This window comes from Cyanistes caeruleus, chromosome 16 (genome assembly GCF_971803275.1).
Source record: "Cyanistes caeruleus chromosome 16, bCyaCae1.hap1.1, whole genome shotgun sequence".
NCBI classification, from domain to species: Eukaryota; Metazoa; Chordata; class Aves; order Passeriformes; family Paridae; genus Cyanistes; species Cyanistes caeruleus.
In genome coordinates this window covers 15532192-15548632 of record NC_141716.1, presented here as the reverse complement: position 1 = coordinate 15548632, position 16441 = coordinate 15532192, and the positions used below count along the sequence as shown (strand labels likewise).

Genomic DNA, 16441 nt, shown 5'->3' with positions numbered 1-16441 from the left:
TTTTATCTCCCTGGAGGAAAAAGCCAGGTCTGCAGGTCTCATCTGTGTAGTGAAAGGGTTAAATCTTGCCCAGGCCACAAGAGGTAGTTACGGTGTCAGATTTTAAAGCCACGCTGGTGCCTCTTTCAGCCTGGCAGCGGCTGGGCCATCTGTGGGGGCTGAGGGGGATGTGGGGCATGTTGGTGAGTGTCAGCAGCCATGGCCTGGCCCCGCCTGGGTTGGGGGACTCCCCTGGGAAGGGCTTTTTCCACCCCACTGGAATGGGACCGAGAGAGCTTCCTGGGAGAAGCCAGTGCTGCAGCAGAGACCTGCCCGGCCTGCGGGAGGGCATTGGGTTGGGGAGGGGGGGGGCCTCAGTCTCCATTCCCCACCCAGGAGCCGATGGGGTTTGGCCCAGTCCCCCACCCCCAGGCAGGTCGCACAGGCCATGGGGGAGCAGGGCCAGCCGCACCAGAGTTCTGCTGCATTTCATGGCTGGAAAGAAAGAGAAGTTCCCGAGCTTGGTTTTTAAAAGGCGGAATTCACAGAGGTGGACTTACTTTTCAGTGGTGCAAAGTGCTGTCAGTTCTCAGAACTGGCCAGCTATTGGCCTATCTCAGGCACAGAAGAAACTCCCAGCAGCTTCTCTCAAAGAAATCCCTTCCGTGGGTGGCTCTTACTGCTTTCCCTAAATGTCAAACTTCCATAGCTAAGGTGTGGTTTTTGGCCGATTGCCAAATCCACCCCAGCCCTAGAGATTTGTCCCTTTCTTCCCCTTATTAAACTTTTAAATATTAATATAACTATAATAATTAATATAACTTTAAAAAACTCTAAAGAGTGAAGCCTGTTTTTTTTCTTTACTAGCACATATATAAATATACAGAGAGAGAAAGAGGTAACAAGAGAGAACAAACAACAGCATCCCTCCAAACTAATCACGGATTCTTCTCACCCACTGAGCAGTTCTGCCTTTGCTGTAGTTATGATCACAACTGGCAGAGGCTGCTGTTGGCTCACGTCGAGGCAGAGTGGCTGCAGTGACTCTGCCCTGGTTCCAGGGGGTGGTGTTGGCTCAGGCGGCTTCAGGGGGCCAGCGATGGGAGCTGTGAGCCACCCCAGGGGTTAATGGCAGCCTCAGGGGGAGAGAGAAGGTGGGGGTCTGGTTTTCCCACGTTCTCACCTGTCTATTGCAGTATCCTGGAGATGGCAGCTCTGGTGAGGCTCCAGTTGAACAGCAGCTGGGGCTCCCTCTCTGCAGAGAGAGAGAGAGAGGACAGGTGGGGTTGTCCAGTTTCCCCTGAAGCTCGCAGGCAGATGGTGAGGGCCTTCATGCTGATGGCGAGTGCTGAAAAGTCCCCGTCAACCAGCTGCTGCTGCAAGCAACAGGCTCACCCATGGGTGGCAAGGAGAATTCTGAAGCAGTGCCGGGCCCAGCACCAGAAACTGCCCCAACTGCCCTGCTCCTAGCATAGCCAGATGGTTCTTCCCTCAGCAAGCCCGTGCCTAACCCCACCCTCCCTCCCTGGAAGCTTCCAGTGGAATGGGAGGGACATCGGCCAGTTCTTTGGTATCTCAATTGCCCATCATCCCTTCCCAAGGGGTGTCAACTTCCCCCTCCTCATGTATCAACATCCCCCTTTTCATGTAACAAATAGGAGAAAATCCACCAAAACAAACCCCGCAAACCCACAACATTTGCCACCCTGAATGTTTTCCCATACCAACATATCACATCAAACTTTGATTTTCAAACCGTATAACTACATGTATTATCCTAATTGTACACATACATACATGCAGGTATGGCTACAGGCACAGTGTCTTGGGCAATTCATCCCAAAACACGGTCTCCTTGAGACATACATCATGTTTCTCCATCTTTCTGCATCACTCAGCAAGTGCAAATTGGTGCACTGAGCAACCCCACAGATGGGTTTGTCTTTGATTGAGGCAGAATTAATGCAAACAATCTTTCCCAGCATACCTCTCATATGCACCACCAGATCCTTGTCTCCATCTGCTGTGCACAGGGGTTTGGATCAGGAATAGGCAGCTTCATTGGTGGAACTTCTGGTGTTAACTAACCATGTAGCTTTTGCTAGATGCAGCTGCCACTGCTTGAAGATCCCATGCCTCCCATTGCTTTCAATATTGTTTTTAAGAGTTCATTGCACCGCTCAACTTTCCTGGCAGCTGGTGCATAGAAGGGAATGTGATTCACCCACTCGACGCCATGTTCTCTAGCCCAGGTGTTTATAAGGCTGTCCGTGAAATGAGTGCCTTTGTTGGACTCAATTGTGTGGCAGGTACCATCCTTCCACAGGACCTGCTTTCCAAGGCCCAGGATGGTGTTCTGGGTAGCAGTGTGAGGCACAGGCTAGGTCTCCAACCATGCTGCGGTGGCTTCTACCACTGTGAGCATGTAGCACTTGCCTTGGAGGGTTTGAGGCAGTGTGATGTAGTCTGCCAGGCCTCCCCACTTACATTTGGACCACGGCCCCCATACCACAGGGGCTTCACCCGCTTAGCTTGCTTGATCGCAGCTCATGTCTCACCATTATGGATAACCTGAGAGATGCTGTCCATGGCTTGATCTACCCCTCGGTCTCATGCCCACTTATAGGTGGCATCTCTGCCCTGATGGCCTGAGGCATCATGGGTCCATCAAGCTAGGAATAACTGTCCCTTGTGTTACCAATCCAAATCTATCTTGAACAAAACAACTTGATTTTTTCAGCCTGATCCGCCTGTTCATTATTTCGGTGCTTCTCATTAGCCTGACTCTTGGGGACATGGATGTGACAGACTTTCACAGGTAGCTTCTCTACCCAAATAGCAACATCTTGCCATTCGTCAGCAGCCCAGAATAGTTTTCCCCTATGCTGCCAATTGGCCTTTTTCCACTTCTCCAGCCAGGAAACAGCTCCACAGAGCATTGGCTACCATCCATGAGTCAGTGTAGAGGGAAAGTTCTGGCCACTTCTCTCGCTCAGCAATGTCCAGGGCCAACTGGATGGCTTTGAGTTCAGCAAGTTGTATATTTCCATCTTCTCCTTTGGTAGCTTCTGCAGCCTGTCGTGTTGGGCTCCATACAGCTGCTTTTCCCTTTCAGTTCATCTTTACAATACAACAGGAGCTGTCAGTAAAAAGAGTGTAGCATGCTTCTTCTTGTGGCAGTTGGTTGTAAGGTGGAGCTTCTGCAGCAAGCGACACCTGTTTGTGCTCCTCTTTTTCTGGTAGACCAAAGTTTTCACCTTCAGGCCAATTCATAATTACCTCCAAGATCCCAGAGCAATTTGGGTTTCCAGTACTGGCATGTTGTGTGTTGAGGGCAATCCATTTGCTCCATGTGGCATTGCTGGCATGGTGGGGAGAAGGAAACTTTCCTTTGAAAATCCACACCAGCCCTGGCAGTCGGGGTGCCAGGAGGCGTTGTGCATCTGTGCCAGTCACCTCTGAGGTGTCTTGAACTCCTTCATAGGCTGCCAGGATCTCCTTCTGTGTGGGAGTGTAGTCGGCTTGAGACCCTCTGTAGGTTTGACTCCAGAATCCCAGTGGATGGCCTCAAGTCTCACCAGGCACTTTCTGCCAAAGGTTCCAGGACAGACCGTGGCTCCTGGCTGCAGAGTAAAGCACATTTCTCACCTCTGGTCCTGTCCTGACTGGACAAGGGCTACTGCATGAGCGATCTTCTGCTTGATCTAGGCAAAGGTGGACATCGTCCCTCTTGCGGGTTACCAGGTAGAGAGGGCTCACGATCTGTACTCAGGAATTTTTATGTGAAGTCATGGGTTGGAGACAGATTCATGACTCAAGTCCAATGATGATGTGACAAACAGCAAAGAGTTTATTATGGCAACTCTTTATATAGGGAGTTCAAAATTATTGGGCTTGGACTGTTGATTGGTTGAGATCTCTGCACCGCCCACATCTCTGGCCAGTGATATGTCTGCAATTAGGATAAAAAGGGATCAGCTGAAGGTCCCCTGTGTAGGTTTGCATCCAGCCTATCCTTACCATACCCAAGGACTTGTTTATCTTCTAGGCTGGTCGAGTTTGAGGGTCTGATACGGCCAAATTTTTCTGGCAGCTACAGCATTGTGACACAAGGAATGTGCATTCTCCAAAAACCTATGGCACCTAGGAAGGCTTACGTTTGCTTCTTGTTGGTCGGTGGAGACACTGTTTTGAGCTCGTTGATTGCCTCAGTGGTATCTGGCTTTATCTGTCTTGCCACTTTACTCCCAGGTGTGGTGGCCTACAGCTGGCCTGGAGGCCCTACAGTTATAAATAATCCCAACTCTATAGCTGACATGTGGTTCATTACTAACTCCCTTGCTTATAAAACTCAACCAGTAACGTCCGTTGGAGAGCAGGCCCAGGCCGTTGGGGATTCAGGCCGCTATTGGCTGGTTGTCCGGGTGGCAGCTGGCTCAACCAATGAGGATTGGCCATGCGTGCCTTCTGATCTATATAAGCTGAAGAGGTCTCGATAAAGTTGGCTGTTGTGCGTGAGCTTTGGTGCATTTATTTCATGTCCTTGTCTCCAACATCAAAGTGGCACCCAGGAACTGGATCTCTCGGGCAGATCCCTTGACTTTGCTCTTTTTGATGGCAAAGTTTGCTTCCAGGAGAATCTGGATGATTTTTAATCCTGTCTCCAATACTTGCATTGCTGTGTTCCCCCACACAATGATGTCATCGATGTACTGCCGATTCAGCCTTTTCCAGTGCAGCCTGGATCAGTCCATGGCAGATGGTGGGGCTGTGCTTCCACCCCTGGGGCAGTCGGTTCCAGGTGTACTGCACTCCCCTCCAGGTGAAGGCAAACTGAGGCCTGCATTCTGCTGCCAGGGGAATGGAGAAAAATGCATTAGCAATGTCAATAGTGGCGTACCACTTCACTGCCTTGGACTCCAGCTCGTACTGGAGCTCCAGCATGTCCGGCACAGCAGCGCTCAGAGGTGGAGTCACTTCATTCAATGCACGATAGTCCACAGTCAATCTCCATTCTCTGTCAGACTTTCACATAGACCAGATAGGGCTGTTGAAGGGTGAGTGGGCCTTGCTGATCACCCCTTGACTTTTCAGCTCACAGATCATCTTTTCGATGGGGATCACGGAACCTCAATGTGTCTGATACTGCTGGCAATGCACCGTTGAGGTGGCAATTAGTACTAATTGTTCTTCAGCCTTCAAGAGTCTGACAGCAGAAGTATTTTCCGACAGCCCAGGCAAGGACTCTCAATTGCTTAATAACCTCTGCCTCCACAGCAGCGATTCCAAAAGCCCACCTGAATCCTTTTGTGTCTTTGAAATAACTACTTAAGAGGAAATCTATGCCCAGAATACTCGGGGCCTCTGGACCAGTCACAGGAGGGTGTTTCTTCCACTCTTTCCCAGTCAAATTCACCTCAGCTTCCAGCAGGATCAACTGCTGCGATCCCCCTGCCACCCCAGCAATAGATATGGGTTCTGCCCCCACAGGTCCCAATGGGATTAGAGTACACTGTTTCACCAGTGTTGACAAAAGCCTCGTATTTCTATGGTTCTGATGTGCCAGGCCATGGGATCCACACAGCCCAAATGACACAATTTTCCCTGGCCTCCACCTGGCTAGAAGCAGGGCCTCTCTAGTCCTGGCTACTGTTCCCTCCCTGGATGTTTTATTCATCTGTTCTGGATGTTCCTTTTAGGGGATCTAACATATCATCCTCCCTTTCTATTATACCTGGCAGCTTGGTCAGGGGAAGCTGGGGCTACATTCATTTTGGTGGAACTCCCTCTGTTAGTTTCCTCCCTTGGCTTGCATAGCCATGCTGCTAGGACAGAGATGGGTTTTCCATTCCTCCTCCTCACGTCTTCCCCATGTTCACACAGGAAGAACCACAAGTCAGCTCGTGGGGTGTACTCCCTCTCCCTAGTTGGGGGATGTTGGGCTCTGATGTTGGGGCCTCTGGTTTGAACTGGTGCCACATGGGAACTGTTCTTCCTCATCTCCTTCCTCATCTTCTCTCGAAATTTTTCCTGGTCATCATTGAGACTCAAACACAGCAGAGACATGAATGTACATCAGGCCATGGACCATGGTCTCATAATTCCTAAATTTGCTTGGTACTGAGAAGAATGACAGATTTGTCTTTACAGACAAGCTGTGGGTGTGCTGGTAGATAAAACTAGCACTGAGAGATAAAAGAAGCAATGGGAAGGATTCCACCAATTGATGAATGAAAAAAAAGATATTTGCCTTTATGAACAAACTGTAGGTTTGCTGAGAAATGAAATTGGGTGTTGAAAGATGAGAGAAACAATGGGGGAAAAAACATAAATTCCATAAGAATTAAAAATTAAAAGAGATGTTTATATATTAGAGGGGAATCTTAGGTATCAGGTGTTCCAGGAAGTCTCTACCTCTCAAGTACCTTAGACAATGGGGAAAGAGAGAGGGAAATGTGGTCGGGAAATTAGGATAAAAAGGAGGCTGTGTCCTCCAAAAATTTGAGAGACCCCAGGAGTATGCCCCATGGCCTCTCCCTTTATTTGAAAAAGGTAAAAGGACTCCTCTGTCTCCTTTTTGGAAATAAACCTGGCATTTGTGGATTGATTTCCCTTACACACTGAAGCCTTAACATTCACTACAGAGGGGCTGGGCAGTGGCTGGAGCTGTGGGGATCACTGTGATTGTGGTGCCTGGAGATGGGCACGAGGCTTCTCCCAGGCAGGAAGCACCGTCTGTGTCCTGCAGCCTGTGGGTTGCTGGCGGGATTGCTGAGGGCTCTGAGGCTCTGTCAGTCCGGTTCCTCTGGAGCTCCATCGGGGCTGCGCCGCTGCCGGGCAGGTTGGCCGGGCTGGGGGAGACCAGAGGGGCTGGGGTGGAGGGAGGCCCGGAAGGAATGCGGTGCTGCAGAGGCCTTGATGGGACAAGGCAGTGGGAAGGCACAAGGGGCAGGTGTGAGGGAGGAGGTGGCAGGAGGCTCCAAGGGCACAGGAGGCCCCTGAGGGGCCGGGGTGGTGGAAGCACTGAGGAATTGGGTGTCAGAGGCCACGAGTAGCCCCCGGGCAGTCACCTTGTTCTTACCACCCGCTGCTCTGGTGCTTCCCCTGAGAGACTGCCATGCCTGCAGCAGAAGCCCTCGAGGCTGGGCCTCAGCAGCCCCGAGGTGCCCAGGCTGGGCTGGCTGGGGACAAGGAGGGCAAGGAGGCCCTGGCAGGGCACAGCCACTGGGTGCTGCCAGGGCAGCGGGCAGAGGCAGGGCTGGCGGCCAGCCCGGGCCCCCGCGCCTGCCCAGGCCACGGTGCTGAGACCGAGGCTCCCCTGACACAGAGCTCTGTGTCTGCACAGCTTCTGCCTCCATGGGGAGGGTGGTGATGTCTCCTCGAGCAGTGCTGCTGAGTCGCTGCTGCTGAAGCGGCTCTGGACAGAGCAGAAACGGCACCAGAGCGTGCACAGGAACAGCATCACCCTGAATGTCAGCACCTGCTCAATGAGGTGTCTGCACCAGCCGTGATGCCAAAAGGAGAGACACTGTGGCACCATTGCACATGGTTTGGCAAAAGGCTTCAGCAGAATTGGCCACAATGGTTTCTCTTGACTTGCCAGCCTCACAGCAATGCTTGGCAGCTGCAGCTGCAGCTGCAGCCTGTGCCCCTGACTGGCTTCAATGGCAGGGCTTGAGGGCAGACTCGCCTCCCAAGGCAGCAGCATTGGTGCCATTGCTGCAGGTGCTGTCCCTCGCCTCCATGCAGGTACCTTAAAGACACGTGATTGGTCTTACAAACTAAATCCTGGACTGGCTTAGAACAAAGGAATAATCAGCAGGCGCTGCTGCTAGAAGATCCTGCTTTATTCTTGCTGGAGGCCATCCCCTACCAATGCATGGCCCTCCATTATTCCTGGATCAGGTCTGGTGGACCTTTGACAACAAGTCTGTCCCGTGTGCATGTGACAGCACAAAACGGCAGGACATGTCAGCTTCCAGCACTTGTCTTGGCTGGCAGCATCTTCAGAGAGAGACACAGAACAGCTTCTCCTCCCAGAGTTATCCCTGGCCTCTGCACTTCCCCAGGTGTCTGCCTCGATGTTCACTGGGGACCTCCCTGTTTGTGGCTGTCCATTGCCGTGCTCAGCAGGCAGCCAGCTGTGTTTGCACATGAGCTGCCACAGGCAGACACACAGCAACTGCAGCAGATGCTGGGCCAATTCTTTTTTTTTCCAGACTGGAAGCACCACCCCTGTCCTGCCCTGCACTTGCTTTGTCCCACGCAAGCGCCATCCCACTGCCTGGCGCTCGGCTCCCAGCCCCAGCTGGGCTCAGTGCTGGTGGCAGAGTCCCACTGTGCCAGTGTGTGCCAGCCTGGGGGCACAGGGAACAGCCCTCAGGACCACACTGGAGTGACCCTGCTGCTTCCTTTTCTTCCAGTACTGACCAATATGATGGACACCTATAGATGTTTATCAATTGTTGTTGTTATAATTTTCTTTCAGGACATTTATTATGTTACTGTTTCTAGATAGGTCCTTCTACTATAAATATATTTCACAGATTGTTCTTCTTATAAGGATTCTCATAATGTTTGGGAGAGACATATATAGTATTTAGCTAAGAAACTTAATAATACTGAATTTTATAAGGAGTAGTATTGAAATTATTTAAGAAATATGTCTTTCTGTGATTTTGCTTTCTTCATTTTTTTTTTAATCTTATTGCTTTAGCTTCTCTTAGTTCTAGTTAAGGATATCTTCTTTCTAATATAGTAAAATATTACGGTGAAGAACAGGGAGTAACTCAGGCTTAGACTTGGATGAATGTGTCACCGCTGTGGGAAGGAAAGCAGCTAAACCCGTGAAGTTTAAGTCAAAAGAGTATTGTTTTACCGAAAGGAGTCTTGGAAGTATTTTATAATGAGAGATATAAATCTAAATTTATAAATTAGATGTCTAAGAAAGAAATTAAAACAATCAAATAATAAATGGATTATCACAAGCAGAAAAAGCACATGTGGGAGGCTTGAAATGTCATCTGGAGGACAGCATGACAAAGATGATGATGATGATGATGATGATGATGATGACGATGACGATGATGATGATGACGATGACGATGAAGTAAGAGGGGATATCCCCCAATCTCTTCTCAAGATTACCATAAAAGAACATTGGATGACAATATTGCTTCACAGAAACCCTGCAAGAAGAAACATGATACACCTGTGTCTGGGGAAATCATAGGCTGATCTCAGCAAAAGGGGGATAAACGTTTACAGAAACTCCTGAAAGTCTTTGTTTTGCAGGCAAATAATGGTGAATAAATGACTGTTGGTCTCTGATACTGACCAGCATTGCAGTTAGGAATGTTACTTCAACAGCACCCAAGGTGTTGAAGTTTAAACTTTTGGGTCTCTCCTTTGATTCAGTTAATATGTTCTGTAGTTCATTGTTGTTGCTCTTCTAGAAATAAATTGCCGTTTTAAAAATAAAAATAAATTTAAAATAGAAATAAATTGCCTGGGGTTTATCACACCCCAGCTCTATTTGAAATTCTTTCAGACACAGGCAGCGTTTGCAGAGTTTGCAGAGAGCCTGGGCCAGGGTTCCTTCCCCCTGTTCCAGACAAGGGTTGAGATCACTTAAAAAATCCCCTGGCAAGGGGATCAGTACAACCCAGAAGTGATATAAAGCACCAGCACAACAAAGTTCATTGGCAAGGTTCACTTTGCTGCTGATGAGATGGTTAAGACACACCTAGGGATAAAAAGCAACAATAAACTAAACCCAGTCCATCCAAACAGAAATGAAGTGAGAACTTTCCGTGTGTGTTGAGTACATGTGTGTGTTCAAATGTGTGTGACAAAGGCAATACGGCCAAAAAAGCTTAATAGCACTGAAACTGAGCAGGCCTTAAACTTCACTTCTACCTTAAGATTTAAGCAAGGAACAACACTTAACAGCAGCTAGCTTATCATAGAACTGACTGAGATATCCAAGGTGCTTAAACACCCAAGAGAACAGCATTTCTCCCCCCTTTGCCAGAGCACAGGTACACGTGTGTGTATGTTGGAACTCTGGACACAGAGAATTCCATGCTTTCTGTGCTGACAGGCACAGACTCACAAGAAAACACCGTGTTTGACCTGAGGCCATGGAAAAGGCTTCCAAAATTAATAGATAGAACTGAAACTGTAAATGTGTAGTTTAAGCAGAAGTGTGTTATATTCCTTATATAAGAAAATTTAGACTTTAAGGTTTTAGAATATAATAATATGTATGCAAAAGACAGAGGGTTTAGGGCCTTAACCTGCCCTGTTCGTTCTTCCTTCTTTTTCATGGTTTTGGATGGTATTGGGTGACTGGGCAGTAAAGTATGCACTGCGGAACACAGGTGTTTGGTTATTGGGCTATAAGTGAAAATAAGTTACTTGGCATTTCATTTTTGAGCAAGCTGACACTTAAAACACCTTGAAGAGATACTTCACTCTCCATTTTGTAGCTTGTTGGCCTAGTGTACCTAGCTCCTCACTGTCTGTAAAGATGTAATACAGATAAGGAAGAATAAACAACTGAGCTCAAACAAGAAAACAGTCTCTCTCTCTCTCTCTCTCTCTCTCTCTCTCTCTCTCTCTCTCTTTCGTTATCTTGGTGCTGAGGAAAAGAGCTGAGCTATCAGTATCGCATCCCGACATGTGCACACAGCCAGAAAGAGTCAGAGCAGTGTCCCTGGGAGAAATTCCCCTCAGAGGCAATCAAATGCTTACTTTGGTTGATTTTGCATCTTCCCAAGGCTTGAGCCACGAGCAGTGTGGGGACCAGCCCCGGATCTGTCCTTGTTTGGGGCTCCTCCGAGTGCAGCAAGCAGGAGAGATCCTGGCTTGGAGAGGCCCTGAGGCTCCGAGGGAGCTCGCTGGGCACTGCTGCGGCCCAGGAGAACTGCAAGGGGCTTGTTTGGGACCGCTGCTTTAGAGTCACAAGAGGTGGGCTTTAGTCATACCTGTGTTTCATCCTGGCCATAGACTGGCTCAGCAACTTTCTCTGCAAGTGTGAGAGCAGGGATGTTGTGCCACTCAGGCAAGAGAAATAGTTCCCAAGACTGTTCTTAAGGTAGCCAAGAGCTCATCAGACATCAGCAGTTCCTGGAAGCAGACAGTGTTTCTGATAAAGCCCAGCAGAGCTGAGCCAGGGGCTGTTCATCAAGGCCCAGGCCTAAGGACCATTTCTCAGATCTCAGAGTGGCCTGGAAACAGGCTGGAGGCGATGGTGGTAGTGCAGCAGTGCCTGGCTGCTGGCATTTCCAGCCAGGAGCTGCTGAGAGGCTTTGGGAGGGCAGGGAGCAGCCCAGGGTGAGTGCTGAGGACAGGCAGGAGGCCACCAAAGGGACACCGGAGCAAGCTGTGTGACAGAGCCCAGAGACAAGTCCCAGAGAAAGGCTGCCCTGTTCCACACCAAGACAGGGCCTCTCACAGCCCCAGAAAACATAAAGTCTTTTGGCTTTTCCCTTGAGTGGGAGATGAAGTCAAAAGCCAAGGGATTCTGCTCACTTCCGTCTTTGCCTGGCCTGCTCCTGTGCTCCCAGCACCACATCTGGCCTGCTGCAGAGCCTGTACTCTCCCCACATAGAGGAGCCTGGCCTCCACCAGTAGCACAGCCCTGGAAAATAGGAAATCTCTGCTTTGGTCCTGGGAATGGGACCTACTGCATAAGAGGAGACTGTGCCTAGAAATGGCTGCCTGAAGGATGGTGTGGTTCCTGTTTCCAAGCAATCTTAATGCCTCCCCTCAGGGTCCTAGGACTACAAGCGCAAGGAGGAGTTAGGGCCAAGGGAACATTTGCCATCTGGGCAGTGCAGAAGGATCTGCAATACAAGTCCTTGGATTTAGGAAAGCAGAAGTTTGTGAGTAACCCGATGCACTGCCTTGCACTATGGATTTTATATTAACAAGATAAATGGATTCATGAAGTGTTAAAAATGAAGTTAGCATTTTGACAACTAGGTCCCTTGAGTTAATAATAGTTTAATTAAAAATGAGTACAATTTAGTAAATTGAATAGTAATCTGGTACAAAAGAATACAGTTTAGTAAAAGAATACAATTTAGTAAAAATTATGATTTATATATATAATTTGCCACTAATGAAGTATGATAAAAGCAGAAGCAAAACCGACTGGGGTACAGGGAGGGCTTGTTACCCCGACCTCACGTACAAAACCAATGGGGGTACAGAGGCTTCAGAGTGCAGGGAGAGGCGTCGCTTGGCACTCAGAGGCCTTGTGGTGCTCGGCAAGAATTCCTCCATGGTGAGAAGGGGGCAGCGGCTGCCGGCGTGGGGCTGGGGAAGGCAGTGGCTTGCGCTTGGTTGGCCTTTGGGCACTGAGGCAGCTGCTGCCAGCTCTCCTGCCTCCTGCCTCTTGCCTCCTGCCCCAGGCCTTTGGCACAGGCCTTTGGCCTCTGGGCCCTGTGGCAGCAGGGTGGCATTTCACACACTTGTGTTCCACACAGGCCAAAAGAATGTGGAGCCTGCATGAAAGGCTCGTGGAGCTCCTGGGGGAAAATGACAGCCATGTGCTTGGGATGAGCATTGCTCTCCTCAGCCGTTTGTTCCTGTACAATGGTGGCCCGATAACCATCCCCCTCGGCCTGCAGCTGGCTGAGGCGCTCCTGCCGCTCTTTGACAATGTAAGGCTCTGTGTCTCCAGCCATGGCTGCAGCCTGGGCACTGTGCCCTGGGCATTTGCAGGCCTGTGCCCAGGTGGGCCTGAAGCAGCTGATGCTGAGGTCTTTATTTCTTCCTTTCGTACAGGACGATAGCCAGGTGCAGCTGTGCTCCATGTTCATCTTCCAAGAGATGATGGATTTAGTACCAAAGGAGGGGAAAAAGGCCCTGAAGTCCCACGTGCAGCAGAGCCTGCTCCCACTCTCCTTGCACTGCCATGACGAGAACCAGCGCGTGGTTGATGTGAGGACTCGGCAGCTGCTGTGGCTCCCTGGCAGGGCGCTCGGCTGCCTCCTGCTCTGCTGCCTCGCAGGCTGCAGCTCCCTCCCGGTCTTGGTCCAGGGACGTGGGTCCTGTGCCCTGGGCTGTGGTGCCATCTCTGGGTCTCTGCTGCTCTCCAGGCCTCCCGGGAAACGCTGCTCTGTTCCGCCCGATTCCTGAAGAGGAAGGATCTCCAGCAGATGCTGCGGGTGGATCAGACCTGGAGGTTCGGCGAGGGCTTGGTAAGGGCGGGCTGAAAGCCCCAGCCCCAGGTTGGAGAAGCTCAGTGTGTGCGGCTGGCAGCTGTGCCCTGCCCAGTGCCGCACCCAGGGCCGCCAGCCTGTGCCCCACACGCTGCTCCCTTCCCTGGGCCCCGCGGGCTCTACTCCAGCCCCCTGTGGCCCCGAGCCGTGTGCCCATGGAGCCCCGGCACAGCTGCTCTGTCGGGCAGGGCAGCAGCGCGGCTCCCCGGGCAGCAGCCGGCCCTCTGCCCCCTCCAGAGCCCGGCGCCAGCGGCTGCTGCCCGGTGCCTCAGGGCTGGGCGGGCACGGGAGGCCGGGGCTGGCCGCAGGCAGCAGTGCCCGGCCGAGGGGCAGAGCCCGCACCAACCCTTCCCTCCCGCCGCTCTCTGCAGCTGGCACAGGACAGGAGCCGAGCGGCTGAGCACCTGCACCGGGCCCTGCTCTACCTGGACAGCCCGCAGGAGTCCCTGCGAGCGGCGGCCATCAGGTTCATTGGTGAGCCACGAACCGGGCTGGGCTCCCTCCCTGCCCCGCCGCAGCTCGGCCCCAGCCCCGGCTGCTGCCCCGGCCCTGGAGCCCCGGCTGCCCTCGGGGCTGCTGCTGCCGGCCTCTGGCAGCCGGGCCCTTGGGCTGAGTCAGGATGCGGCAAGGGCCGGGGCTGAGCCCTGCCGGGGCAGGAGGCCGTGTGGCCCCAGGGCTGGCAGCGCCGCTGGCAGGGAGCTGTGCTGCTGGGATCCTGACAGGCTCTGTGTTCCCAGGGATGGCCGGGCAGCACCTCCGGGGGAACAAACGATAGCTCCAGAGCATCTGTCAGGGTGAGTGAGGGCAGCGGGCTGCCAGCCCCGGCTGCCAAGGGGAGCTGCAATCCCTGCCCCGGCTGCCCAGGGCTCTGCTCCCTGTGCGGACCAGGCCTGGTGTGGCCAGGGCACACACAGAGATTTCAGGGGCACGAGTGCCAATAGTGTCCAGTGGCTTTGGGCTGATCCCTTTGGTCCCTGCTCCCTCCTGGCCATGGCCAGAGCCAGCTGGGTTGGCCCTTGCACGGGGCTCTCCTCGGGTCCCTGCAGATCCAGATCTGACCATGGAGATCTGTTCCTCTCTCTTGCAGCCCTTGATGACAAGGCACAGGACATCAGCCCTGCCATCAGAAGGCTGGCTCTGGAAACAGCCTTTGTCCTCCGGGCAGCTCCAGGCTCCATCTTGCAGAGGTGGCAAGATGGATTCCGCAGGGCACGCAAAAACCGCCCTTGTCTGTGGGCCCGTGGCTGGCTGTGCTGCTGGAGCTCTGAGGAGAGCTAAATTGAGAGGCTCTCTGTCTGCCGGGGCCATCTGAGCCAGGCAGGATTTTTCTTTAAGATGTTTTTTTTTTCCTTCTTCTTTTTTGTTCTTTAATATAGAAATATATAGAATATAGATACAGAATTATATATACAAATATAGAAAGTGTTCTCATACCCAGTGTCTCAGGTGTTTTCTCTGGTGCCCAGTGTGCGCAGGGCATAGGGGGAGAGGGGAAAAGGGTGCTTGTGCTCAGCAAGCTGCCCAGGCGTGCAGTGGGGAAGGGAAAATGGACAGAAGGCCCTCGGCCTTTGGTGCTTCTGCTAAAGCCTTAACGCTGCCCACAGAGGGGCTGGGCAGGGGCTGGAGCTGTGGGGATCGCTGTGATTGTGGTGCCTGGAGATGGGCATGAGGCTTCTCCCAGCCAGGAAGCGCCGTCTGTGTCCTGCAGCCCGTGGGTTGCTGGCGGGATTGCTGAGGGCTCTGAGGCTCTCTCAATCCGGTTCCTCTGGAACTCCATCGGGGCTGCGCCGCTGCCGGGCAGGTTGGCCGGGCTGGGGGAGACCAGAGGGGCTGGGGTGGAGGGAGGCCCGGAAGGAATGCGGTGCTGCAGAGGCCTTGATGGGACAAGGCAGTGGGAAGGCACAAGGGGCAGGTGTGAGGGAGGAGGTGGCAGGAGGCTCCAAGGGCACAGGAGACCCCTGAGGGGCCGGGGTGGTGGAAGCCCTGAGGAATTGGGTGTCAGAGGCCACGAGCAGCCCCCAGGCAGTTGCCTTGTTCCTGTCACCCGCTGCTCTGGTGCTTCCCCTGAGAGACTGCCATGCCTGCAGCAGAAGCCCTCGAGGCTGGGCCTCAGCAGCCCCGAGGTGCCCAGGCTGGGCTGTCTCGGGACAAGGAGGGCAAGGAGGCCCTGGCAGGGCACAGCCACTGGGTGCTGCCAGGGCAGCTGGCAGAGGCAGGGCTGGCGGCCAGCCCGGGCCCCCGCGCCTGCCCAGGCCACGGTGCTGAGACCGAGGCTCCCCTGACACAGAGCTCTGTGTCTGCACAGCTTCTGCCTCCATGGGGAGGGTGGTGATGTCTCCTCGAGCAGCGCTGCTGAGTCGCTGCTGCTGAAGCGGCTCTGGACAGAGCAGAAACGGCACCAGAGCGTGCACAGGAACAGCCCTCAGGGCTGGGCTGGAGTGGCCAAGATGCCTCCTTCTCTTGCAGGAATAACAGAGATGGTGGACACAGTCCCTTCAGTATATATGTTCTATAGGCTGTAGTTAGGTTCTTTATTGCAATTGCTATAGAGGTCCTTTCATTGTAAATACATTTTATAGATTGTTGCTATGAAGATTCTTATAACATAAATACATTCTGTAGTTCATTGGTGGTGGTGGTGCTGTTGTGTAAATAAATTGTCCTTGTTTGTCACAGGCTGTCTGTCTTTGCATTTGCTTTGGGCACAGGCAGCATTTGCACAGCTGTGGTTTCCCCTTGCCCTGGGTTCCTGAGGCTGGAGGTCCCTGGGGGTGCTGGCACAGCCACCCTGGGGCTGGGGTCCCCGTGCACAGGGGGGAACCACTGGTGGCGCTCCCGGCACTGGGCACCGCTCGTGTTCCTGGGCTGCTGCAGAGCGGTGTCCCCAAGAGCAAAGCTGTCACCAGCAGAGAGGGGGCTCTGACAGGAGCAGCCCCTGCAGCAATGCAAAGCAGGCAGGAAACCTTCTGCCACCCTTCCTGCTGCAGCCACAGGTTTGAGCTGTTCCTAAAGATCCTGTTGGGCTGTCTGAGACACTTGGGCCAAGGCATTGCTTCCAAGCTGGGCCACTTTGGCCGGGCTGGGTGGAGCCCCAGGGCAGGGGGCAGCGTGTGCAACGGCCCTTGGTGACACGGTGCAGCATGGTAACCGTGGAATGGAACGGAACAGGGTGTCCAAGGGCCCTTTGTGACATGGGGTGACATTAGTGTTGGCGGTGACACAGCCACACC

At 52.6% G+C, this 16441-nt stretch overlaps 2 long non-coding RNA genes across 2 annotated transcripts; both read right to left on the bottom strand.

Moving 5' to 3' along the window:
- Nucleotides 1-1002: 1002 nt before the first annotated feature.
- On the bottom strand, nt 1003-2056 carry LOC147650290 (uncharacterized). Its single transcript, XR_015277157.1, has 3 exons — nt 1967-2056; nt 1163-1234; nt 1003-1085 (listed from the first exon to the last, which is right to left on the bottom strand). It is a non-coding gene; the product is annotated as an uncharacterized LOC147650290 (long non-coding RNA).
- Nucleotides 2057-3806: 1750 nt separating this feature from the next.
- LOC147650289 (uncharacterized) lies at nt 3807-4325 on the bottom strand. The gene is made up of 2 exons (XR_015277156.1): nt 4137-4325; nt 3807-3931 (listed from the first exon to the last, which is right to left on the bottom strand). It is a non-coding gene; the product is annotated as an uncharacterized LOC147650289 (long non-coding RNA).
- Nucleotides 4326-16441: the final 12116 nt, after the last annotated feature.